Below are 24,860 nucleotides of genomic sequence, written 5' to 3'. Positions count from 1 at the left end.
AACCCCAAGGGATTAACCCTGAGGACACAGAGCCAAAGACTTCACTGCCATGTTCCTGATTCTCTCTGGATTCATTCTGACTATTCTGAATTGTCTGCTCCTGGTCCTACTGAGAAGATCCTAGTTAGTCAGCCTGCATCACTCTGATTCACACAGAGAAGCCCTGCCTTAGGGCCAGAAAGGCTACACACTGGCTCCCAGATCAGTTGCAATTTCCCAGTGGCTCTATTGCTGGCACTCAGAAGGCTTGGGGGTCCATCTTGTCCCATGGTTTTTAGTAGAAAGGAGTAGGTGCCTGGTGGTTAAACAACAGAGACTAGATTTTTAGTAAAACAATGGCAGCAGCAGCAGTAGCAACAACAACAACAAAAAGATTCTCAGTCCATTTGCCTTTTTCCCATTCTTGATTTCTAATGCACCTCTGGGGTGAGAAATGCAGTCTCCTTGGTGGAGCTGTGCTTGGCTGCTGAGGCCCCAGCAGAAGGCATGCACCCATCTTGTCTGCCATGTGGCAGACAGCCAGGCTTCCATGCTCATTTTGTTAAATGTTAGAGCAGTCTAATTTGGAATGCCATTATGATGTGAGTAAATAATGTCTTTTTACAGGATGAAATACTGTTCTAGACCCTTGGACAATGAGATGTTAACCTTCATTTCAGGCACCTACTCTTATGAGCCTACACAGTGAACACAGGGTCCACAACTGTCTCTCAGAATCCAGATGTTTAAGTCACATATACCAAATAGCACAGCATATATACCCATCTTCCTGTCTACTTTAAATCCTCTATAGATGACTTACATTACCTAGTATGATGGGACTGAATAAAGGGAACTGTCAGATTAGATTATTCAGGGAATGATGACAGTAAACAAGTCTGTATATATTAGACTATGGAGAAATGATGCATTTCCACAGGTGTTTGCATCCAAAGTTGGTTAGATCCACAAATATAGAACCTTTATGTACTGGAGGGTGAACTATACACTACAAACACGGAATGCACGCTCTGTAACACATTGCCACCTACCTCACTGAGACCAGGTCATGACTGACAGATTTGGAGTACCTGCAAAAGAAACCACTTTGAACTCAGCTGCCATGTTGTTCAAACAAATGCACAATTGACCCTGTCATCCTTTTCTCAACCACATGCATTTCAAGTCTCTCAGGCCCACATCATTGCCAACATCTTATAAGTACATTAGTTCCTTCCAGTGCTCTGCTGCGTCAGTCCTCACTTGCTCATCAGAGGACCCTCAACGATAGCTCCAGACCTACTGGGACACGCCAGGTGTTATGTTCTCGGATCACCCCAACACTGGTTCTGCCCCCAGATTCCATAACCACACATGTCTGCATCACTCCCCTGAAGTGCTTCAATACACGATTGGAGTTATTAGCATGCGCAGCTGTCTACACATCACTCTGAGAGCCACCAGAAGGGACCTACCGTGGTCTTCTCTCTGTTCCCTGTATTTTTAAGACGTTTCCCTTAATCTTCAAAACACATCCCTCAAATCGGTACCTGTGTGCAGGATTGACCTGCAGCTGATTTGCAACTTTATTCGTACACTCATAGATCAGGCAGCAGTGTGATCAAACCTAAAGGTACAATACACAGTGGCATAATACAGACCCAGCCTTGGCATTTCCATGGCACGGTCCTGCCAAGGAGATCATTTCCTGTAAGATTTTCTCTTTCCCTAATTCTGCTCATTGATGATTCTCGAATTCTCCAGGAGACCCTTGTATCCAATGTACTCATCAACCTCTCCCCCTTGTTTTCTGCATTGTGGTCTTGTGAGCTGTTAGTGCTTTGGCATTCCTGCCCTCTCCTTTCCTTGGACAGGTTGTTTGGGGAATTTTTCTTTGAATAGGCAACTCTGTCAGAGTGACAGGTCTGAGGAGTTGATTGTTATTCAAGTTGAGGATTAAGAACATTTATTTAGTCATTAGTTTATAGACTGTGATTCTCCTGTCATTTAGGTGGAGGAGTCAATGGAGACATCTTAGCCTTCTTAGAAAGTTACAGATAATTCTCATGAAGTGCATGTAACTACCTATAGCTTGGGGCCAACTCTTGCTCAGTGAAAAGAATGATGTCTACTTCTTTGTTTGGTGTTAGGTCTATTTTGAGTTCGGAATGTATGTAGTCACCTCTCATACCCTCTACCCATATGGAAATGCCCTTTTTGCAATCATGACTATACAATCCTACCTGTTCCTGTCTGTAGTATTCTCTCTCTCTTTCTCTTTCTCTTTCTCTCTCTCTCTCTCTCTCTGGGTAGGTATTTATAGTTATATTTATTGCCATATTATGAGCAACTAAAAGATTTAGGTTTGACAATCTTAAGGTTGACAATGCTTAAGGTTGCATCGCCAATGAACGTGAGGTTCCTGAAGGAGCTCAAAGCATAAATTAGTTACAAAGATGCAGTCAACCTCTAGTATAAACAAGGAAAGTAGAAAGGGGTCCATAATATAGAATAAACAGTTCAGGGACCCTGTGGTAAAGATAGAACATGAGCTATTCCAGTGGAGGGAGAAGAAATGGGGGCAAAAGTATGTAGCGGAGGGAGCAGGGAGCAGGAAGATGACAGAGACATGGGAAAGTCGGCCCGCACAATCTATGTGTGTGAGTGCCAGTTTAATCAAAACTAAAGAGCTGGTGAAATCTTACTTAGGCAGCTGAGTTAGGAGAATCACACATTGAAGGCCTGCTTGAGCTAGAGTGAGTTCAGGACCAGCCTGGTAAAGTTCATAAGGTCCAGACTCAAAATAAAAGGTCAAGGTCCAGCTCCCTAGAAGGGCACCTATCAAGAATACACAGGGACCCTGCTTCCATGCCAGGACTGAAAACCAAACAAACAATCACAAAACAAATGAACAATGGAACTCAAACAATGTAAAGTCCATTTAAGCTCATGGGATCATAATAAAATAGATGAGGGCTGTTTTCAGTCCCAGGAAAATAGTTCCAATGCCTATGGTATGAAGAACTATTTGTTTCTTGAGAACATGGGAGTAGAGAGGCTTTGAATAATGGCAACTAGAAATCTGAAGTTTTGGTTGTTTTGTATTTGAAATATTTTAGACTTTTATCTTGTTAGTAAAACTCAATTTAATACCCAACATGGAACACTTTAAACCCTTTTCCCAACAACAGATAGACACACCTGTACATACAATGAGTGAAAATGGCATTAAGAAACTTTCAAATAAATCTACATGACAAGAAGGCTCTATACACAGAAATAGATTATTTATTAGATCTGTCTTCATGCTTTTCTCCACACATGTGTTCATTCATATTTATATATCTTCATCCTACATATGATCTCTCTCTCTCTGTGTCTCTCTCTGTGTCTCTCTCTGTCTCTCTGTCTCTGTCTCTCTCTCTCTCTCTCTCTCTCTCTCTCTCTCTCTCTCTCACACACACACACACACACACACACACACACACACACACACATTTATTTTTTGTTGTTGGTGGTGGCAGTTTGTTTCTGAGACAGAGCCTCCATCCCAAGCTAACCTCAAACGTACTATATAGACAAAGATGACCTTGAACTCCTGATACTCCTCTCTCCACCTTCAGAGTACTGGTATTGTAGGCGTGTGACTCCATACCTACTCTGTATGGTGCTTAGGATCAAACCCAGGCCTTCACGAGTGTTAGGCGAGCAGTCGACCAATTGAGCTTCCTCTCTTGTTTCCAAATTCTAATAAGTTTGCATTAATTGTTTTGTCTGTTTTAAATTGATATTTCTCAAATGTTTTAGGTTATAAACAGTGGTTCTTCTAAAATAACTTTAGCAAACATGCTATTTTAACAAAATACCATTACCTATTTTGTTGGGTTGCTTTTAATATGAGGAACTCTGTTGATATCACAGTATGAGGCAGTAATCCCGAAACAACCTCTATGGTAATGAGAGGTATATTTATGTTACTAAAGGGGGTTGGTTGCTTCTTAGTGGGCAAAACAGCCGTGTGTGTGTGTGTGTGTGTGTGTGTGTGTGTGTGTGTGTGTGTGTGTGTGTGTGTGTTATATGCTTTACCTCTTTGCCAAGGTGTGGATAGTCTACACTCTTTTTGGTACTTTGCTTTTCTATTTTTTTTTTAAGACAGGGTTTTTCAGTGTCTTAGTCAGGGTTTCTATTCCTGCACAAACATCATGACCACGAAACAAGTTGGGGAGGAGAGGGTTTATTCAGCTTACAGTTCCACAATGCTGTTCATCACCAGAGGAAGTCAGGACTAGAAGTCAAGCAGGTCAGAAAGCAGGAGCTGATGCAGAGGCAATGGAGGGATGTCACTTACAGGCTTGTTTCCCCTGTCTTGCTCAGCCTGCTTTCTTATAGAACCCAGGTCTACCAGCCCAGGAATGGCACCAACCACAATGGGCTGGGCCCTCCCCCCTTGATCACTAGTTGAGAAAATGCCTTACAGCTGGATCTCATGGAGGCATTTCCTCAAGGGAGGCTCCTTTTTCTGTGATAACTCCAGATTTTGTCAAGTTGACACAAAACCAGCCAGTATACTCAGTGCAGCAATGGCTATCCTAGAACTCTCTCTGTAGACCAGGCTGGTCTCCATCTCATAGAAACATAACTATTTCTGCCTCTCAAGTGCTAGGATTATAAGTGTATGCTGCCATCATGCCCTACTACTTTATTTTTTCTCTTTTTCATTTTATTTAATGTTCTTTAAAGTTCTTCTTGGACTCTACTCAAGGTGTGCAAACATGCCCAAACTGCCTCTGCCTTCTGCTTTTCTTCTTTGAAGTATGGTGACCATAACCAGGTCTCATGTTTGTTAGACAAACAGCTCACCCTTCACACCAGATTACAGTGAAATAAAAATGTAACTTCCTGGAAAAGGAAGAGTCTTTTTTTTTTAATTTACCTTAGATGAATGTGTTGAATTTTACAGATATAGAAAATTCTTTTTGCCAAGGCAATACTAGTCTTAAATGTTGGCAGTAAAACTCTTGATAAAGAAACCTAACATTTAACTTATATATAGTGTTTATCATGGAAGTTAAAAATAACGCAAGCCACGTCCCTTGAATATTATAACAAATCTTGTAAAATAGCAATGTCTTAGAGACAACCATATGAACATCTGGATCTAACGTGTATAGTAATATCTTTATCTAATAAACATATATGGTTTCTACCAAAAAAAAGGAATTTTCTGGAGGCAGAAACATTTAGCCAAGGATCCTAAATCACACAACACTTACCCTGAATGTGAGTTTGCGGAGAAAGCATTTTCAGAGCTACTTTCATTTCCTATCTGCAAAACCTGAGCCCCACAATTCCCTTGTTCCTGGATTAGAAGAATAACATTGTGAAAATAGGTAATACTACTTTCTCAATGCCATCAACACACCAATGACATCCTTCACAAAGACAGAAAAGCCATCTTAAAATTTATATAGAAGCAAGAAAGCTAAAGGAATCATGAGTCAGAAGACTAAGGCTGGAGATCACTGTACCTGATTTCAAGTGATACAGAGCCATCATCCCAAAACCAGCAGGCCTCTGATACAAAACAGAAACACAGATGACTAGAATAGAATAGAGGAGCCAGCTACAAACCCCTGCAGCTACGGACACCTGATGTTGACCAAGATACTTTGAAATTATTAGAATAAAAAGAAGTGAAAACACTTCAAAATATAAGTACAGAGAAGGACTTTGTGAATAAGAACCCAGCTGCTCCGGACAGAATGCCAACAAGGGACAAGTGGGATGTCAAGAAATTAAAAAGCTTCTGAACATCAAAGGAAGCCATTAAACAAGAGAACAAACAGCCTACAGAGCAGGAGAAAAGACTTTCGAGCTACGCATCTGGCTGAGCATTGGTATTTAAAATATACAAATAACTCAAAACTAAATACCAAGAAGTCAAATAACTGAATTAATAAATGGGCTAATGAAATGAACAGACAGGTAGCTAAAAAGTTATCTCTCGTGTTTCTTTGTGATTATACTACAGCTACACAATCCCTTCTCTTCTCCTTTCTCCCTCTAAGCCCTCCCGTACATTCCTCCTTGATTTCTTTCAAATTCACGGTCTCCTTTTTTATTAAGTGCATGTGCATTTGTAAACACTTAAATAGAAATACGCAGACAGTTCTTAAAAAATGAAATACAAACGGAAAATAAACATGAAAAAATTATTCAATATTACTAGCAGTCAGAAAAAATGGAATGTAATAATCGCATTGGAATTCTATCTCATCTTAATCAGAATTCCAGTTATTAAGAAAACTAATAATAAATACTTTCAAGGATTTGGATGAGAGAGATGTCTTATACAGTTCTGATGAGAAAGGTCACTGTTCATTCACTATGGACATGAATTTGAGAATCCTTCAAAAATCAAAACATAGATCATGATAGACCCAGATATACCACTCTTGGGTATTCAGCCATGGGACTAAAAGTCCACATATCACAGAAATATTTGACAGCTGGTAATTACTGCACACTATTCACATGATATGAGTTAAAGGATCAACACAAGTGTCCATCAGCAGAGAAACATGAGAAAATGTGATACAATGGAGTCTTTTAAGCAAAGTTATGCCATTTGCAGAGAAATGGTTGTAACTGGAGATAAACATACTAAATAAATTAAGCCAGTGAAAGAAAGACAAATACTTCATATTTTCTCATATTTGTAGTTTTCATATTTTTATATAGTTACATGAAATCATGTATGTATCTATGACTTGAAAGTAGAAGACAAACTATCTGGGCAGGGGGAGGGGAAACTGACATAGAGAACTACTCAATGGAAGGAAGTATTGGTGGACATTATATTCTTGCATGAGAATGTTTTTTATGTAACCTAATACCACTTACATAAATTTGTACAATGAAAATTTGAAAGAAAACCCACTCTGAGCAATGAAAATGTCTAGACTTTTGGGGGAACCAAAAGAATAGAGATGATAAATGCCAATTACAGAGAAGCTCCCAGAAGCTTCCCCTTCCTGTCTTCATGCCATAAAGCAATTGAAAATACTGGTTTCTTTTAGGATAGGTGATAATCTGAGGTTCAAAGAGGACATGTAATAGATGGAAGTCCTGTCCTTGGGAAAAAAATCACTGGATGGGTAGCTACTTGGTTATAGAGAAAACCCTGTTGTGGAGCAGAATTTGAAATAAATATTTGGAGAATCTCCTGATCCCCAACATATGCATCAGAAGTATATGCCATTCTTCTCTCTCTCTCTCTCTCTCTCTCTCTCTCTCTCTCTCTCTCTCTCTCTCTCTCTCTCTCTCCCTCTCTCTGTCTGTCTCTCTCTCTCACTCTCTCTCTATCTCTCTGTCTCTCTCTCTGGCTCTTTCTTTTCCTCCCTCCCTCCTCCCCCCTCTCTCTCTCTCACACACACACACACACTATATGTGTGTGTGTATATATATATATATATATATATATATATATATACACACATTATATATACATACATATATATATATAGTATCTGTATAAAATGTATTATTTTAACTTAATCACTTCTAATGATGTGAAAAAGAGAATGTGTTTGAGGAGCCAGTGAGAGAACTCAGTGGGTTAAGGCATTTGCTGCCAAGCCCATGACATGTGTTTGATCCCTAGGTGCCACATAGTTTAAAGGAAATAACCTAATCCTTTAGCTGTCCCTTCACCTCTACACATGTGACCTCTACACTTCACCTCTGCACTTGTGACCATAAATAGATAACATTTTAAGAAGAAACTATGGGAATCTACTGCTTCCATTTGGCTCTGCAGCCTAGAAATTCATTCCGATGTACCATTGAAAATGTGGTTTGAAGCAGGCCAACACTTGTGGTTTGAGGGCATGCAATTGGTATTTGAACCCAGGCCTCTAAAAGAAACTTTCTCTTATCTCTCTAGGAATGACTTAGAAATATGAATTCCCCTCCAGGCACAAGGCATTCCACACCTTTGGCAGAAGCCACTTATCTGGCTGAGACTACAAGGATAATTGGCTATAAAAGTTCAATGCCAGATGAAAAGAGAATTCCAGAGGTAGGTGCAGCACATTTAAATGAGCCCTCCAAATGATGTAGCACTGGGCTGTGGGTGTTCATTTGGGAGTGGGTGTTGGTGACAGTGTTGATGGACATAAAGATAATGTGTGTCCCAACAGGTTATGAAACTGTAATGCATCATAGTTTCCTCATCTATAGAGACAGTTTCTACCTTCCAGGATTATGGTGAAGAAGTGAACTGAAAGAGGTTTTAAGATGTCAACCATAAAGTTTGGGCACCTCAGACTCTTGCCCATGGCCAACCCTCTCTGTAAACAAAGTCTGTTTTCATTCTCCCTTGAATCACCGAAGCCTTGCTGTGAATACAAAACCACCCAATTTGAAAAATTCACCCTTAACCCTTGAAATGGAGCAAATGTTTATTTCCCTCCTAAATTTCTGTGATTAAAAGTTTAGCTCCTGGAGTGATGGATGATATTACAAGATGAAGCATTTGGAAGGTGGTAGATCTCATTAATGAACTGGACACAGGGGACCTCTCATGCCTTCTCCATGTGAAGTTACAAGGATAAGATGGTCCTTACATATATCAGTGCCTTGATCTTGGGTATAATGATGTAGAACTATGAGAAGTAATGATTTTTGTTGTTTTAAAACCACTTAGTCTATGGCAGTTTTGTTATAGAAGCATAAGCACACCAAAAATAGCCATTTTTCTATTGCTACTAGGATCTTTGTTCCTCTTGAAGGACTACTCAAAGACTGCTTCTATTGTCTTTTATTCTACCCTTTTCACTCTTAAAGCAACCCCAGCCAATTTGCCCCTCATAACTTCACTAAAATTGCAACTTGATTTCAAGTAACTTGATCCAATGAGCCATTCTCCATCATGATCCTACATCACATGCAAGGCATCATCAGCACAGTTGCTGGCTCCCTTCTCCATGATTACTTTTGTTTGTTTGTTTGTTTATTTGTTTGCAATAGACTAAGTTCTCTTGAGTTTTCTAGTCCCCAACTCACCAGCATTCTCTCTAATTCCTCAGATCTGAGTATCAAGGAATTGAGCCATCTCCCATTGCCCCTCTGTGTTTGTTAATTTTACTTGTCAACTTTCAACCTAGAATGGGGGGGGGGTCTTAATAAAAAATTCTCTTGATTGGGTTAGCCTGTGAACACGTCTGTGGGAAATTGTTTTGATTGATAATGGACATAGGAAGACCTAGTCCATTGCGGGTGGCACCACTCTTTAGATGAGGGATCCAGAAAAACATAAGAGGAGGAATTAGTAGAGAACAAGTAAGGATCCACGTGTCTATTCTCTGCTGTGGATATGGAATGAGATGCTTTAAGTTCCTGCTCTGAATTCCTTGCAATCATGGACTGAAACTTAGAATTGCGAGACAAATAAAGCCTTTCTTCCCCAAGGTCTTGTTTGTCAGAATGTTTGTCACAGGAGCAGAGATGAAGCTAGAACACCCTCTTTACTACTCTTTCCCTAAAGCTATACATTCAAGGGGCATTCATAAGCTAAAAACAGTAACTATAAAGATCAATTCCACACATGTTCCAAACTTCATAGAGCCAATCACCTCCTGAACAGCTCTTGGCACCCAAAGCTCAATGTGTGTCTAATTAAAATTGACTTTTCCATTTTCCCTCTTATCCTCTTACGTTTTATTTTAAATAAGAAAAGGTTTCTGGGTAGCAAAGATTAGCCTTGAATTTCATATGTAGTGAAAGATGATCTTGAATTTTTTGTTCTCTGACCCCCACCTTCTGAGTGCTGGATTACAGACATGCACCATATCCAGTTTTAAGCAAAATTCTGATACCCCAATGTTCATAGAAATCTGTTTTTTCACCAATGCAGTTGATGATAATTTGTGTTTCCATTTGTTCAAAGCCAAAACCTTTAGATTATCTGGCTTTCCCATCCCTTAGGAAAGCCTATGTTTAAAATACCTAACAACATCTCCCTCCTCTACTGTGAACACTCTGGTTTGTACACCATCATTGTTCACCTAAATCACTGCTATGGCTGCCCAGATTCTACCCTTGACCCCTACAGGGAATTTAAACTGCTTTCAGTTTTCTGAGAAATATTAACATCTGAATAGCCGGCTATGTCTCTTCATCGAGTAGACCATAAAGGACAGAGCCTTTAAACACCCGATTATGTCTATTGTCATATAGTCCTTGGTCCTCATTCTCTGGTTTCTGCCACTCCCTCCTTTCTCTGCGATCATACATTCTTCAGTTGCTGGATCCCAGACACACTCTGCTTTAGGAAATTGACCCTAGCTGTTCCTTTTTTGAAGATCTCTCACTAATATTTATTTTATTAATTTATCTTCTTTAGGTCTTCCAAAAATGTCAGCATCTAAATAGGAATTGCATTTATTTGTAAAATTGCATTTTGTATCATTGGTGATTCCAAGTTAAAAGAAAGGGCTTTAGATTCTATGAGCTCCAGTTTTGTGTGAATTTTCATTATTCTGATGGGTAACTTTCCTATTATTTAATCTTCTGAGTGTGCCTCATAAGGCATTGTAAACTCTTATTAAATAAACTAATTTCACCTCTTTCTTATCTTGAAATATAATTAGCAACCAACCAAAACTCAGGTTCAAGAAGTTGCCCTTTGCTGAAATCAGCTTGTCTTGTGGTAAATGATGTTGATCAAAACAAATTTAATTAGCAAAATAAAAATATTCAAGATGGTGACTCAAAGCCTTATTAATCTCCCCCCCCCAAAAAAACCCAGATAAACAACAACAATAAAAATAGTTCACATATAAACAAAAGGAATAGAAAACAAAGAATACTTTGTGGGTCATTTATTTTATCTCCCCAGTGGAATTCATCTTGGGATGAATATTGATTTGAACATGTCCTGTATGTTTGAATTGTATTCAACTTCTGGATTTAGGAGAGGCCATGTGAGCCAGAATTGCATGCATTTTAGTGCAGATGGAGGAGAAGCATTCTTCAGCCCTCCCTTCTCCAGCTTTAATTGAAACAAAAATTAGGAATCCTCATAAATACAGCCTTGGCAGTTCAAACCATTATGTGATTTGAATAGATTTTTTTGCACCTTATTGTACAGTAAATATTGGTAAGTGGTTAACCTTTTATCTCACACTAGTGCAGGCTCCCTTAAGGCTACAGGGCACTGTGAGGTATCTCTATCTTAGCGGTTCCATGCCACCTCTAAGAACTTAGGTGTGCTTCATTCCACCTGCCCCTGTGTGTTGTTTATACACACTCTCCTCCACTGTCCAGTAAAACTATGACTCCACAATCATTTACTTATCAAACAAGTTTATGTGCTAAAATCTCAGTCCACAAACCCTCTACACAGTAAGCTTACAACCAGTGGACAAAGATATAAACTGCCTATCTAGATAAGATAAATTCACCCATAGAAACCCTTAGAAATAATCATAACAACCTTTTTCATCTAGAGATGTGCTGAGAAAAATATTCACATCTGCTTCCATGTTGCCTCCTCCACAATCTCCTTTCTTCACCTCCTCTCTCATTACCAGAACTCTGTCTCCATCCACTCTCTACTGCCCAATAATGTACCACCTTGACATCAGCCTACACCTTATTACCAAGAATATATTATATTTGAAACTTCTTGTTGTGTACACATCTCTATGAAAAAGAAATAAACATTTAATGAGTTTATCATGCAAGTTACTCCCTGAAGCTCTTGATATGCATTAGTGCATGGCACTGATTTTTCCAGCAACATGTTGTAAACTAAAACAGTCATTTTGAATTTTATTTACTCTAAAAGCCAAGGTCTCCAACAATGGTAGATTATAGACAGAACTTTATGTCCTATTAGCCTATATAATTGACAATGACAGCAATGTAAAATAGTTCATTCTTTTGTGTGTCTTTATCAGTATTTTTCCAGACTTATCTAAAAAATTGTTAACAATAGTAGGGAAAAGTGTGTTAATTCTTACAGTTGGTTGTCAGTGAAATTGGTTTTTCATGATATGGCTGTGTTATACTTTTACCTTATAAAACTTTATTACCTCCGTATTAAGCTTTAGCTGTATTTCCCTTGTTTGCAGACTCTTTGTCAATAAGTAAATAAGTGTTCCTTCTTAATTGCTAAATTGATGAGTTAAAGTTGTGTATATTTAAGATGAGTGTGAAGGTGTCTATGTGATATGCAAACTTGGAGGCCTTTGGGTAAATTCCCAGAAGTGGTGCATCTGAATCACACAGCAGGTTTATTTTTAGATTTAAAGGAGCTTCATACTGATCCTCATTGTGCTTGCACCAGCTTACAACCAGCTGTGAAGAGTTTGAAGACATTTAGTGGTTTGGGGTGGTTTGTTTTATTTTGTTTAATATATTGATGTCCTGTTAGAAGACCTGGTTGAAATTTTTCCATTTTCTCTGTGCTGCCATTTTATTAGCCTGATGCTTCCCTTTGATGTAAAGAAACAAAAATGTTCCCATGAGATCCTATTTGTGAATGGTTGTTCTTGATTCATGAGCTAGCACAAGCTTAATGAGAAAGCCCTTTGTGTGTCTGTAGATTGAAGAAAATGCCCTACTTTTCCCTCTGAGAGAGTAAAAAATTATTGGATATTTCTTTACTTTGTATTTTATTTTATTATTAGGCTTTGCAGCAGGTATCAGCATCCATTGTGCAGTCTTGTCAGCTGTAATTTATAAATAATGTTTACATTCTATATATAGTACTTTAGTCATTTCAGTATCTTTAGACTCAGTAGTCAGGGATTTATACTCTGTTGGGTGGGTCATGATGCCCTTCTTCATCATGGATAATTTTTATTTTCTCTCCTTTCCCTTCCGTCCTTCTTTCTCTTTTAAGTGTTTCTCTTTTATAGTCAGGCTCACATTACACATTTCACAAGCATGAAAAAAAAATCAGACTGAAAGACAGAGTTCAACAGAAGAAGCTAGCTCAAGATGAGGCTTAACATGCCACCAGGAGGGTTTCTCCTGAATGACACTAGGGCCATAGTCACTGGGCTGGACAAAGAAGCAGTTGGCACAGGCTTCTCTTATATCTGTCCCAGGTTACCTTAGAAGTCTGTGTCCACGTTTTCATGCATCTTACTGTCTCCCTCGAGGTCTAAGAAGTCTCTAGAGCTTTCTTCAGAGAAGTTAGTTCTGTTTGTTCCTGGCAACTCCAAATCTTCCCTGTCTCCACTTGGCTTGGCACCTGCTGATGTGGCTTAAGGTGGAGGATTTTCTTCAGGTGTCTCAGAGATGTTAGATGTTAGACTTATTCTTCTTCACAGCCTGTTTTGTTGCTTCATCAGAACCTAATAAAATACTGGACTCACCACCTGGAGGCTGCAAAACTTTAAAGCTGTTCCTGCTGTTGGAGTCCGCACCCTTGAAGGTGATAGTGGCCATGGTGCTGAGGAGGTGAGGGAGGAGGTGAGGGAGGCTAGCTCAGGGGAGCACTGAGGATTGGAATGAGGGGTGAAGGAGGCTAGCTTAGGGGAGCACTGAGAGAACTGGGACCAAGTGGCACACTCAATCATGACCCACCGCCTCTGAAACTCAGGACCTCTGGAAAAGCAACCTTAACCTTAACCTCTTAACCTCTTCCAGAGGTCCTGAGTTCAATTCCCAGCAACCACGTGGTGGCTCACAACTATCTGTAAGGGGGTCTGATGCCCTCTTCTGGCCTGCAGATGTATGTGCAGCAGAGTGCCTATGCATTCAGTACTTTTTTTAAAGGCTGGGGTTGGGGAGGCAAAAAGGGAGGGAGCAAAATAAGAATCTAGTCAGGAAAAAGTGTCACAGAGGCAAGGGACTGATGTTAGGAAGAGGGGAGAACCCATTACATTTAATGGCCAATTTGGCAGGGTCTAAAGTCCTCTGAGAGGAAAATGTCAATTAGAAAATTTCCTACATCAGATTGGCCAGTAAGAGAGCCCATACCACAACAGGCAGCACCATCCCTACATAGGTGGTTCTGGACTCTGCAAAAAAGCTAGCCATGCTGACAAACTTTATGTCAACTTGACCTAAGCACAAGAGTCCTTTGGAATTGGGACCATTAATTAAAAAACCGGTTCCCAGCAGATTAGCCTATAGGCAAGCCCGTGAAGCATTTTCTTGAGGTGGGAAGGACCAGCTCATTGTGAGCAGTGCCACTCCTGGACTGGTAGCCCTGGCTGCTATAAGAAAGCAGGTTGAGCAAGCCAAGGGGAGCCAAGTGAACCGCGTTTCTCCAAGGGCTCTGCATCAGCTCCTGCCTCCAGGTTCTGGATTTGAGTTCCTGCCATGACTTCCATGGGTGATACTACAACCTGAGAACTGTGCTTGAATGTGGGGGGGTGCTAAGGAGCACACTGAGATTTACTGCAGTAAACCCTTTCCTGTTCAAGTTACTTTTGGTTGTAGTGTTTATCACAGCAATAGAAACCCTAACTGAGATACTAGCTAGGCAAGAGCCTGTGGGTGAGCTGCAGTATGCACCAGAGGAAGTGGTCCTCCAATGATTCCTGCCTTCAGATTCCTGCCTTGATCAATGACCAGGTCTAGAGGGTGTAGGTCAAAACCATTCCAAACCGAAGCAAAGCAACAATCCCCCCTCCCCCTAAACTGCTTTTAGTTTGAGTGTTTTATCATATCAGAACTCAAATTAACATAGTTTATGAGATTTTTTTTTAGAGGTATACAAAAAAGTCAAACGTGTACAAGGAAAATTGAATAAACCTAAGAAGAGGAATAAACACCTATAAGCTGATTTTATAAATAAAGTAGAATCAATGGTAATGCAGTACATGGAATAAGTGGAGAATATAGTAAATCCTCTACAGGAAATACAGAGAGACAGAGAGAGACAAAAGAAAAATAAAGGCAAAACATATTTTTAAGCCCAAAGCAGAAAAGCATGTTGGAGCAGCATCTTCTGCAGACTCTGACACTGGAGCCCACCAGGAGGAAGAGGTGATCTGCTGAAGTTGGAGACTCTTGTTTCATCCTAATTCTGACACTGGAGAGACTGTGGTGGGGGGGTGTCAGTTGTTCATCAGCGTTGAAACCACTTTAGGTATAGCCCTTATTTCCTTCCTAGGGTGCATCTCTTGTGACTTTTAGCTTTACAGCCTGTGTCCAGACTGACCTTCCTACTATCCAGGGACTCCCTGATTCGTTCATCTTGGGGTGGCTACCTAAACCAAAGGTTTTTTCTTTTTCTTTTTTCTTTTTTCTGTTGTTTTTTAAATCTGGTTGGATGTGGGAGAGCTAAGTAGGGCACTGAGATTTTCAGGAGAACCCTCTTCAGTATTGAATACTCTAAGAGTGGGCGTAGGATGTGGACAGTATCTATGGGACTCAGGAGTTTCAATGTTGCCCATCCAGTGAAAAGTTAAATGGTGTCCTATGGAATTTAAGCTGTACTCCAGGCTTCATGAATTGTCATTGCTTTTTGTTTGGGTTGGGGGTGGCAGAAGATCTCAGTTTTAGAAAGTAGATTTCCTCTCAAGATGGTCCCCCACCAGTCACAGCCCTCTGAGACATTCTGAACCAGTGCTGATCTGTGTGGGAGGAGTTGTTAAATTTGAGGCTTATGAGAAATGTAAGCAAGTCCAGTACTGCGACCTAACTGCTCAGCTTCTGTGAGGGTATAGGCAGAATGTTCCATACACACAGTATTACCAGGTAACATTAGCAGAGTCGATGCATTATTTGCTATGAATCTTTGCTCTTAAGGTCCAGACCATGCACTGCAGGCTGTATCCCATAGGGTGTCTTTCCCACTTCTTGCCCCAGACATTCCTCCCCTGCCCTTTCCTCAAAGCCTTCATATATTTCTGAGCCAGCCAGGCTCCCTACTGCATCATTCTCTTTCTCCATATCTTCCCTCTGCCTTGGTGTTTTCCCAGACGCACACTCAGTTTGGTTGTCTATCACTAGAAAGCCGCGGGTTAATAGATACCCTCTCAGTGGAGGTCTCCCCTAAGTATTTAAAGTTGGACTTCCTCAGTATTCTGTCTCATCCAGCCTGGCTATATTTCTGGCAGCACTTACCACATCACAATACTTTATTTGTTGATAATCTACAAGAAAAACAAACAAAAACAAAAAAAAACCTCCAAAAACAAAAGATCAAAGCTCTCATCCATGATGCCCATGATCGCATCCTGGGCATTGGTGATGACATCAGATAGGTTGCATACAATCTGTGAATTCCTGTTGATTGGAGGAATTACTGAACCTCTCAGATTAAGCTGCTTGCTTCCACTGGCTGAGGGAAGTAGGAAAGGTGTCGAATACCAACCTAGAGAACAGATGGACCAAGATGAGACAGCAGCAGCAAGCCCTTCAGGGGAGGTGTTCACTGGAACCCTTTAGAATCTGCCAGCATCTTTGTCAATTGGGTGGATTTAGAATCACCGAGGAAACACTCATCTGGGTGTGTCTGGGAATGTGCTTCCAGGAACATTTAAGTGAGGTGAGGAGGAAAGCTCCACCCCAAAAGTAAGCAGTGACATTTCATGGCTTTGGGTTTCCTGCTACATAAATTGAAGAAAGTCAGCTGAGGACCCGCATGCAGCTCTCTCTGCTTTCTGACTGTGGATGTGATGATGAGTGACCTCCCATGTCTGCTGCCATGATTTCCCTGCCTTGATCAACTGTACCCTCAAATTGAGCCTAATAGTGCCTTCCCTAGGACGCTTCGGTTGGGTATTCCTATCACAGCAAAGAGGAAGGTGACATGCCTTGGCTTTGCAAAGCACCATTCCCTCAAAGGTGTGCACACAGAGGTGGGTTGTGTGCCTGACCACTGTGGAAAGGACCTGCTGGCCTTGGCATGACTAAGGAATAGAAGCTGAAGCAGAAGCAAGGGTCCTTCAATAAGTGGGCACTGTCTGTGTGTTGTTTAACGGGATGCATAAATAGCATGTGTGCTTAACATCAAACTTCATGAGAAAGTATTTGTCCTATGTTTGTTAAATGCCTGGAGATAGCTCTTTCTACAGCTGAGCACTCGGCATTTCCATATAACATGTTCTTGAAGATTTAACAACAACAACAAGAACAACAAAAACCCAGATCAGATTCTTAGACCTGACTCATCTCCTTTAGTACACCATGGGAGATGAAACCAAGTGAGTGGAAGAGATAAGTCCTGCTAATCCTTTTGGCTTCACCTGCATTTTGAGACATTCTTTGCATGACTATCAGAATGCGCCTTCATACCTTATTCTAATCTTCTCTATAGTACACACCTAAGACAGAGTCCTGTCCTAACAGTGTGAACTGCCGTACGCCAAACCATTCACATCAACTCGTTTCATTCCTATGAACTCATAGGCATGTGGTCCCAAAAGTTCAGTGTTCTCCTTTGCTTTCTGTTGCAGTGATGGAAAGCAAGTAGGGGAGGGCAAGGGTTTCTCTTGCACTTCTGTTCCATCACCGAAAGAAGTATAACAGGAACTCAAGCAGGAGATGCAGTAGAATCCGCAGAGCAATGCTGCTGACAGCTCATGCTCACACATGATCTTACACAACCCAGGACCACCTTCCAGAGATGGCATCATATACAGTAGGCCAGGCCCTCCTACATCAGTTGACAGTAAAAGAAAATGAGCCATACACATGTAACAGGCATTATGGTGGAGGAAAACTCCCAATTAAAGTTCCCCTTTATCCAGGTAACTCTGGTTTGTGTCAAGTTGACGAGAAAAACTCACCAGTAAACTCAGCATCTCGGAATGTTTGGCCTTTTTGTCACTTCTGTTTCCAAGTGATTTCCAACAGAGCTCCTTAAGTTTCCTCTCAAGATTTCTGTCTCCTTGGATGATGAGAAAATTTTAATATTAAAGAAACGAGATGGGTCTGTTCTCCAAACTGCATGTCTTGGACTGCCTCTCTCCAGCCTCACATGCAGCAGACAAGCTGGAAAAAGTATTTTGCAGTTGTCATAGCAACACCCTGACTCACCCACCATTGAGTTTGGAAGTCCCGAAACATCTGAAGCCAAGGTAACCTCCTTCCTAAGTTTCCCTTTGGTCTATGGACATTGTTGAAGAGCCATTGGAAACGAGTGTTTGATGAAGACAAAGTGCTTGCCCAAGCATGACCAGGCAGGCAGCTCCACACCAGGATGGCTTACCTGGTAGTGGGATCCATGAGTCAGATGACTTGGGTTTAGGGACAAATACCAGTTATGATTTTCTAAACCAAGAAGCAGCACAGTCCCCATTCTACTGGTTAAGAGGTTTGTGGAGAAATATTGATGAACACAAGTTCAATCTGTTCTCTAGAAATCATAAAATGACCCACCAAGGCTCCCATTTGTTCAATGTTCCCATGGGCACATTGGATGCTAGTGCAATCTGTACTTCCTGTCGTATCATGAGGTAACAGCTGTTTAGCTCCTTGTTCTCATGTGTTGTGTGATTATTTTTTTAAATAAAGTGCACTCTTGGGTTTCAAGAAGACTGATGTTAAGTCATCAGCATGAAGGCTACGAAAGGGCGCTGGGTAAGTAGCCTTTAGGTCTCTATGCATGCTGATCTACAGGGAAATGGAGGACCTTTGAGAAAGTCGTTGCTCAAAAAGATTTGAAGTTACAGGAGGTACCATATACCTCCTGTCTCACAACCTAAAATTACACAGAGCAAGTACCATATTCTTATCTCCCACCCTAACCCACGGACTAGGGAAAGGTCAGCTTTGTCAACAAAAGTAAAGACAAAAGGAGGAATAAGAGGATACCAAGAGATGGGCAGACACACAACTTCTCTGATGCCTTGGTGACAGTAAAGAGCCATACCAGGTATGGAGACAGAAACATTGCCTATACTTACAAGCAGGTGTTACACAGCAGGGCTGGGCACCTGCAGGTCTGCAGTGGAGACTTGGGCTCAGTGAATTGGAATCAAGGTGCCCACAGGGACAGGCTAACGTGGAGGGAACAGGGAGGACTCCAGATCACACAGGTGAGACCCACCAAGGGGGATTCTAGAAAAACCTGGGAGAGACTTGGGGTGGCAGGGCGAGGTCCTGGTTATGCAACCTGGTTATGGGTGCAGTGAGCCGGTAAATTTCAGCTCATTACTCAGTGTTGGTTTCTTTGCACCCACATGTTGGAGATGATGCCCCTGAGCTGACTGCTGAAATCTCTCCAAAGTGTTTGAAGAGAGAGTATTGGTGAAGCAGATCTTTTCAGGACATGGCTAGTCACACAAGGAGTAGGCTGGGTGGAGAGAGGAGAGGCTCTGAATCTGGGTTAGTCCTGATCAAGTAATGTGGGTAACAAGAGCATCATTTTCCATCTCTTCTCTTTGTCCTCAATAAAAGGTTTCAGTTATTAAAATGACTGAAGAGGGTTGTAAGCCCCTGGGTGAAAGAGAATGGGAACAAAGGGGAACATTCTAGAAGTGGTTAGGTAATATTGGCTAAGTGGGATATTGCTCTTCCAGAAATTTCTAACTAATCACATATGCTCTGTTGATGATGGCCACTCTTTTTTACTAACCAAGTATGGTAAAGGTTGAGTGGGGAACCGAGGAATGAACCAGGCAGTTTGTGAAGGGCAGACTCTGTTAAGACTTGCCAGTTTTGATTATTAACAGCTGTGGAGAAGAATTTGCTCCTACTATCAAGAGAAGATCTCCAAGTGAGGGAAGAGCTCTCCTCACGCAGTAAGCACATCAACATTCACATTTTTTCTTCTCTCTCTTACCATCTGTCCTAGTCAGGGTTTCTATTCCTGCACAAAACGTCATGACCAAGAAGTAAGTTGGGGAGAAAAGGGTTTATTCAGCTTAGACTTCCACATCGCTGTTCATCACCAGAGGAAGTCAGGACTGGAACTCAAGCAGGTCAGGAAGCAGGAGCTGATGCAGAGGCTATGGAGGGATGTTACTTACTGGCTTGCTTCCTCTGGCTTGCTCAGCTTGCTTTCTTATAGAACCCAGGTCTACCAGCCCAGGGATGGCCCCACCCACAATGGGCTGGGCCCTCCCCCCTTGATCACTAGTTGAGAAAATGCCTTACAGCTGGATCTCATGGAGGCATTTCCTCAACTGAGGCTCCTTTCTCTGTGATAACTCCAGTTTGTGTCAAGTTGACACAAAACCAGCCAGTACACCATCTGATATTCTAACCCATCAAACTTAGTACTGTAATACAATGATCTAAAACCTGGGAAAACATTGTGCCTTGTCTTCTGCTCACTGGGGTTGCCACATCCTTGATAATCTTGTGTGAAAATATTACCTGTTTTGGCAAATGTGCCAGGAGATTAAAGACAATATGCAAGGAAAGAAAAATCTTTCTTTGGTTATGTAGGCCCCTCTTTTCAGGATACTGCATTAATGAGCTTTTTGGGATGAAAATTCAGTAAGTAGACAAGTCTATTCATTCTTCTTTGACATATGATTTGAAAGAAAATAAATGTTTGTTTGTAAATAAGACCTCAGAAGAAAAGCATCATGTTTGTTTCTTTACAATGTGCATCTGTTCAAATGAAACAAATACCTATCCCATGTTACAAAACCACTGGGGAAAGGGAGTCTGCCAAAGGCCCTGTGCCTAAAGCATTTGTTTTCAAGCCCAAAGATCCATGTTGGATGCCTGGAGCACACTGTGGTAGGAAAGAACAGACTTCTGTGAATTATCCTCTAACTTCACACGTGTGTTGGCATGGCAGACCCACTATCTCATACAGGCCATATATAAACACAATAATTAATGCAGTTAAATCAGAAGAATAATGAAGAGTAGTTTAAAGTTTTACTCTAAGAATAATCTGAGGAGCAAATACACATCAGTTTCATAGATGTTGGTGGGAGACATGAGCCCCTTAAATCAGAGATAAGAAACTCCGACACTCATGTCATGTTCTATGTGGGTACTGACATCCATATGGCTGGTCCCAGGAGCATGATGCAAAAAGAGTCAGCAGGAACAGCAGACTCTACTACAGAAAATGAACCATGAGCTTCAGGAAATAGATTTCCTCCATGGAGAACAATAAGCACCCCCATTCTTTGACCCAGAGGGAAATTCCACATGTATCTTGAAAAGCTATTTGCTATAAACGTACTTGTAAATATTATTTCAAATAAAGGGAATCTACTCATCAAATACACAGAACCCCTGCAAACATGGCCATAGGCCATTCCTAAATTGAAGCTTTTCTCTCAGAGGACTCTAGGCTGAGCCACAGTGACAGCACCAAGCAAGATACCCAGGTATACAGAGTTTACTTAGATACTTAATGCTTCAATGAGCTGTTTCCGATTTCTCAAATTTGATAAAACTTAACACACCGGGCTGTGGATTTGGATTTAATCTCTTTCATTTTCTAAATTACTTTGTTGAAGCAAATGTATCCCTTGATGTCTTGGCATTGTAAATGCTTAAATGATGCACTTAATCAATGATGGTGTTAATATTGACTTGTGTAAATATCCTTGAATGTGTAAGTATATCTGATGATAGAAAAATATCCCTTACAGATCTCTACTCATTGGTTACTATAAGTAAATAAATTAATAAGAAAACAAAATTATGTCCTGGTATCATGTCACATGAGATTTTGTGAAGATGATTCTCAACCCACAAAGTATAACAGGCTTGCCTCTGGAGCTAATGTATAATAGCTCAGCTTTACAATTGACTGGTAGGGATATGACTATGATCACAGAGAGCTTATTTTACCCACGATGGCCTCAGTTTCTCCTATTGTAAAGCAGCAATAATAACTGTTTTTAATGGTATATGTGTACTCTGTGGGCTGAGTTAGTACGCGTGTCATGCTTAAAAGTACCTGGCATATATATATATATATAGTGTTTGATAAAACTACCTCAAACTTGAAATTTTCCTATATTGTTTCAGATCAGAGTAAAGTTAGGTCTTGGCAAACACTAAAATATTTATAACAACATATATTCTGCAAACAAACTATTGGAGTATTCTATGTAGTAATCCATATTTGTTGAATGAATGGGCTCAGAATCATCCTGGGTCTGACCTGGTGTCTGTGGGGACCTACCACAGCCCAGCCTTTGTCACTGTGGCTCTTTCTCAGCAGACAATAAGATGGTATTTTGAACTGTGATCAGTTCCTAGAGCTTCTCTCTTGTGGTGCTTAACCTTCACAGTGGCCTGCTGAATAGAAAAAGACACATCTTTGCCCTGAGCTACCATGGACAATAAAGGTTATCAGTGGTACAATGCCCTTTGACATAGTAAGATGAAAAGCAAAGACAAAGTCCACAATGCTATTCTCTGAAAGCCCATGACCTGACACACAGGTCACCCTCTTTTATTTGCTGAATGCCTGCTTGTAGTGCCTCTTAGATACAAACTCCCCAGGACAAATGGCTGTCTTTAAAGTGTTTCATTATTTAATACATGTATTGCTCATAATTGATTTCTTCCTTGGATTGGAGACTGTTCTGCAGACATTTTCTAACAACGGCCTTAGCAACCATTTAATACTCATAAAATCAACTTGGTCCTATTTGTAATGGCCTCTCATGGGACATACAATAGTAAGAAAGACAACAAGGATCCAGGGTGCAATTCAGCATATATATAAACATGGGATCCATCCCTATTCCCCATCCCCACCGCCTCAGTAAATAATAAAATGTCAGAGGGACTTTGAAAAGTGTAACAGTAATTCTACTTCTGTTAGAATATAAAGAATCTGTTTCCTTCCTAAGGAAAACTATCTAACTTGTTAGAAAAAAATTAACTCTCAATGTAGCATCGACTAGGTGTATAAAATAGATAGTTCACATTAATTTTAAGAGTCCCAGAAAAACCTTCATCAAAGTTTAAAGGGAAGAAAATAATGGTTATGAGTAGAACTTTGGGCCCAATTTATACAATAAAGCCTAGTCCTCAGTGCCTGGATTTATCTGGAGGCAGGGTCTACAGAACTACTTTTGTTGAAATGACATCATGAAGGTTGTCTAGTATGGTGTTCTTGCAGACGGAAGGCACTATAAGTGTACGGGGAGAAGATGGATGTCTACTTGCTAGGGAGAGAAATGGATGGGGTGGGGGTAGATGGAGGTGAGGGAGAGGAGTGGAGACAGGTCCTGCCTTAAACTTTGTCCCCAGCAGTAGCTTCCAAAGCAGTGGGGAAATAAGTTTCTGTTAAATCCCTCCACTTTGGGAAGATTGCTATGGCAACCCCAGCAAGGGAACGCAGAAGAAGACCAAACACATTTACAGTCACATAAGCACAGGTGCCGTCTTCTATGACAGCTGTCTTCCATGCCAGACACTGTCATACAGGACAGAAAGAAGACAGTTTTCATAAGGAGGAAGGCTCCTTCACACATTTGGGGCTCCTTTTTCCACTCAGGTTTCTCCTGTTTATTCTGTATGGTCAGCCAGCCTCCACAATCTTTCTGAATCTTTTCTTATTCATCGAACATGGGCTGTGGGTCCTTTGAAGCAATTATCTTAGTTAGGGTTTTACTGCTGTGAACAGACACCATGACCAAAGCAAGTGGTATGACATTTAATTGGGACTGGCTTATAAATTTAGAGATTCAGTCTATTATCATCAAGGCAGGAACATGGCAGCGTCCGGGTAGACATGATGCAGGAGGAGCTGAGAGTTCTACATTTTCATCTGAAGGTTTTTAACAGAATACTGTTTCTATGCAGCTAAGATGAGGGTCTTAAAGCCCATGCCTACAATGACACACTTTCTCCAAAAGGGTCACACCTCCTAATAGTGCCACTCCCTGGGCCAACTATATTCAAATCATCACAGCAACCATGAACTCTTATTAGTTTAATAAAGTCTGCCCACAGAAAAGATATTTTTTTCTGATGAAGGAAAGAGTGATACTAAAAATTAGGAAGAGTTTTCTTCCTTCCTGGAGGTCTCTGTGGCTTTTTTGAGGCAGTTATTGCCGATATGCAGAAGGCTAACTGCTCAAGACAAGGATAGACAATCACTCTGAGAAGAGGATCATATACTCTAGGGGAAGAGACCTACGGGAATATAATGTTTCTACTCTAGACAAGAGAAATCAAAAAAGGATTCAAGGACCACATGGGGCTGATTTTCTTCTGGCTGTTTATGTAGATGAAATGGGCTAAGACAGGAAGAACAGAACCAGTTAAATGCAAAGCTAATGGGAGGAAAATACCAAGCATATCTTCTGGTAGAAAGAAAAAAGCTTGAAGTAAAGCAACTGTCTCAGATGGAAGGCAGTATCTTGGAGCACTAGTGCTATGCATTAATTAATATGAATCTAGGCATTAAAAGTCAGTAAGGTTATTTGACTAGATATTGAAGACCAAATGTCCAGCCACAGAAAATAGTCATGGCTATTATGAACTATATTGTGGCAGACAATTTTTGGTATACAAGGAAAACATGTCTTCCAACTCTGGCCTTGAGGAGGAAGCTTCCATCTAGATCCCCACCCCCACCCCTCATTGACATGTGATACCCCCCACCTCCATCCCCCTATTGACATGTGATTAACCCCACCACCTCCATCCCTGTAGTTGCCTTTGCTCCATCTAGGGAGAAAATATTTGCCAGTTAGATGAACAAAATAAGCAAGACTTCAAAAAAAAATATGTTCAGAGATTTAAAACACCAATGGCCTTCCAACTAGTATAATAATTATGAACTTGTTAGCCTTTCAGGAAAATAAAAATTCTAAAGATTGGAATTCAATGTTGCTGCAAAGCCCAATTTTACCCATTCTCTAAGTCGTTGGAAGCCTGGACATTAGGGCTCTATTTTACAAAGCAAGCTTTCAATTCATATTGACCATTATTGTGTTATGCAAATAATGAGCTTCCCCCAGATTGTTAAC

Source organism: Micromys minutus (genome assembly GCF_963924665.1).
Source record: "Micromys minutus genome assembly, chromosome: 1".
Lineage (NCBI taxonomy): Eukaryota > Metazoa > Chordata > Mammalia > Rodentia > Muridae > Micromys > Micromys minutus.
The sequence above is the reverse complement of the archived record's forward strand: the minus strand, read 5'-3'. Positions refer to the sequence as shown.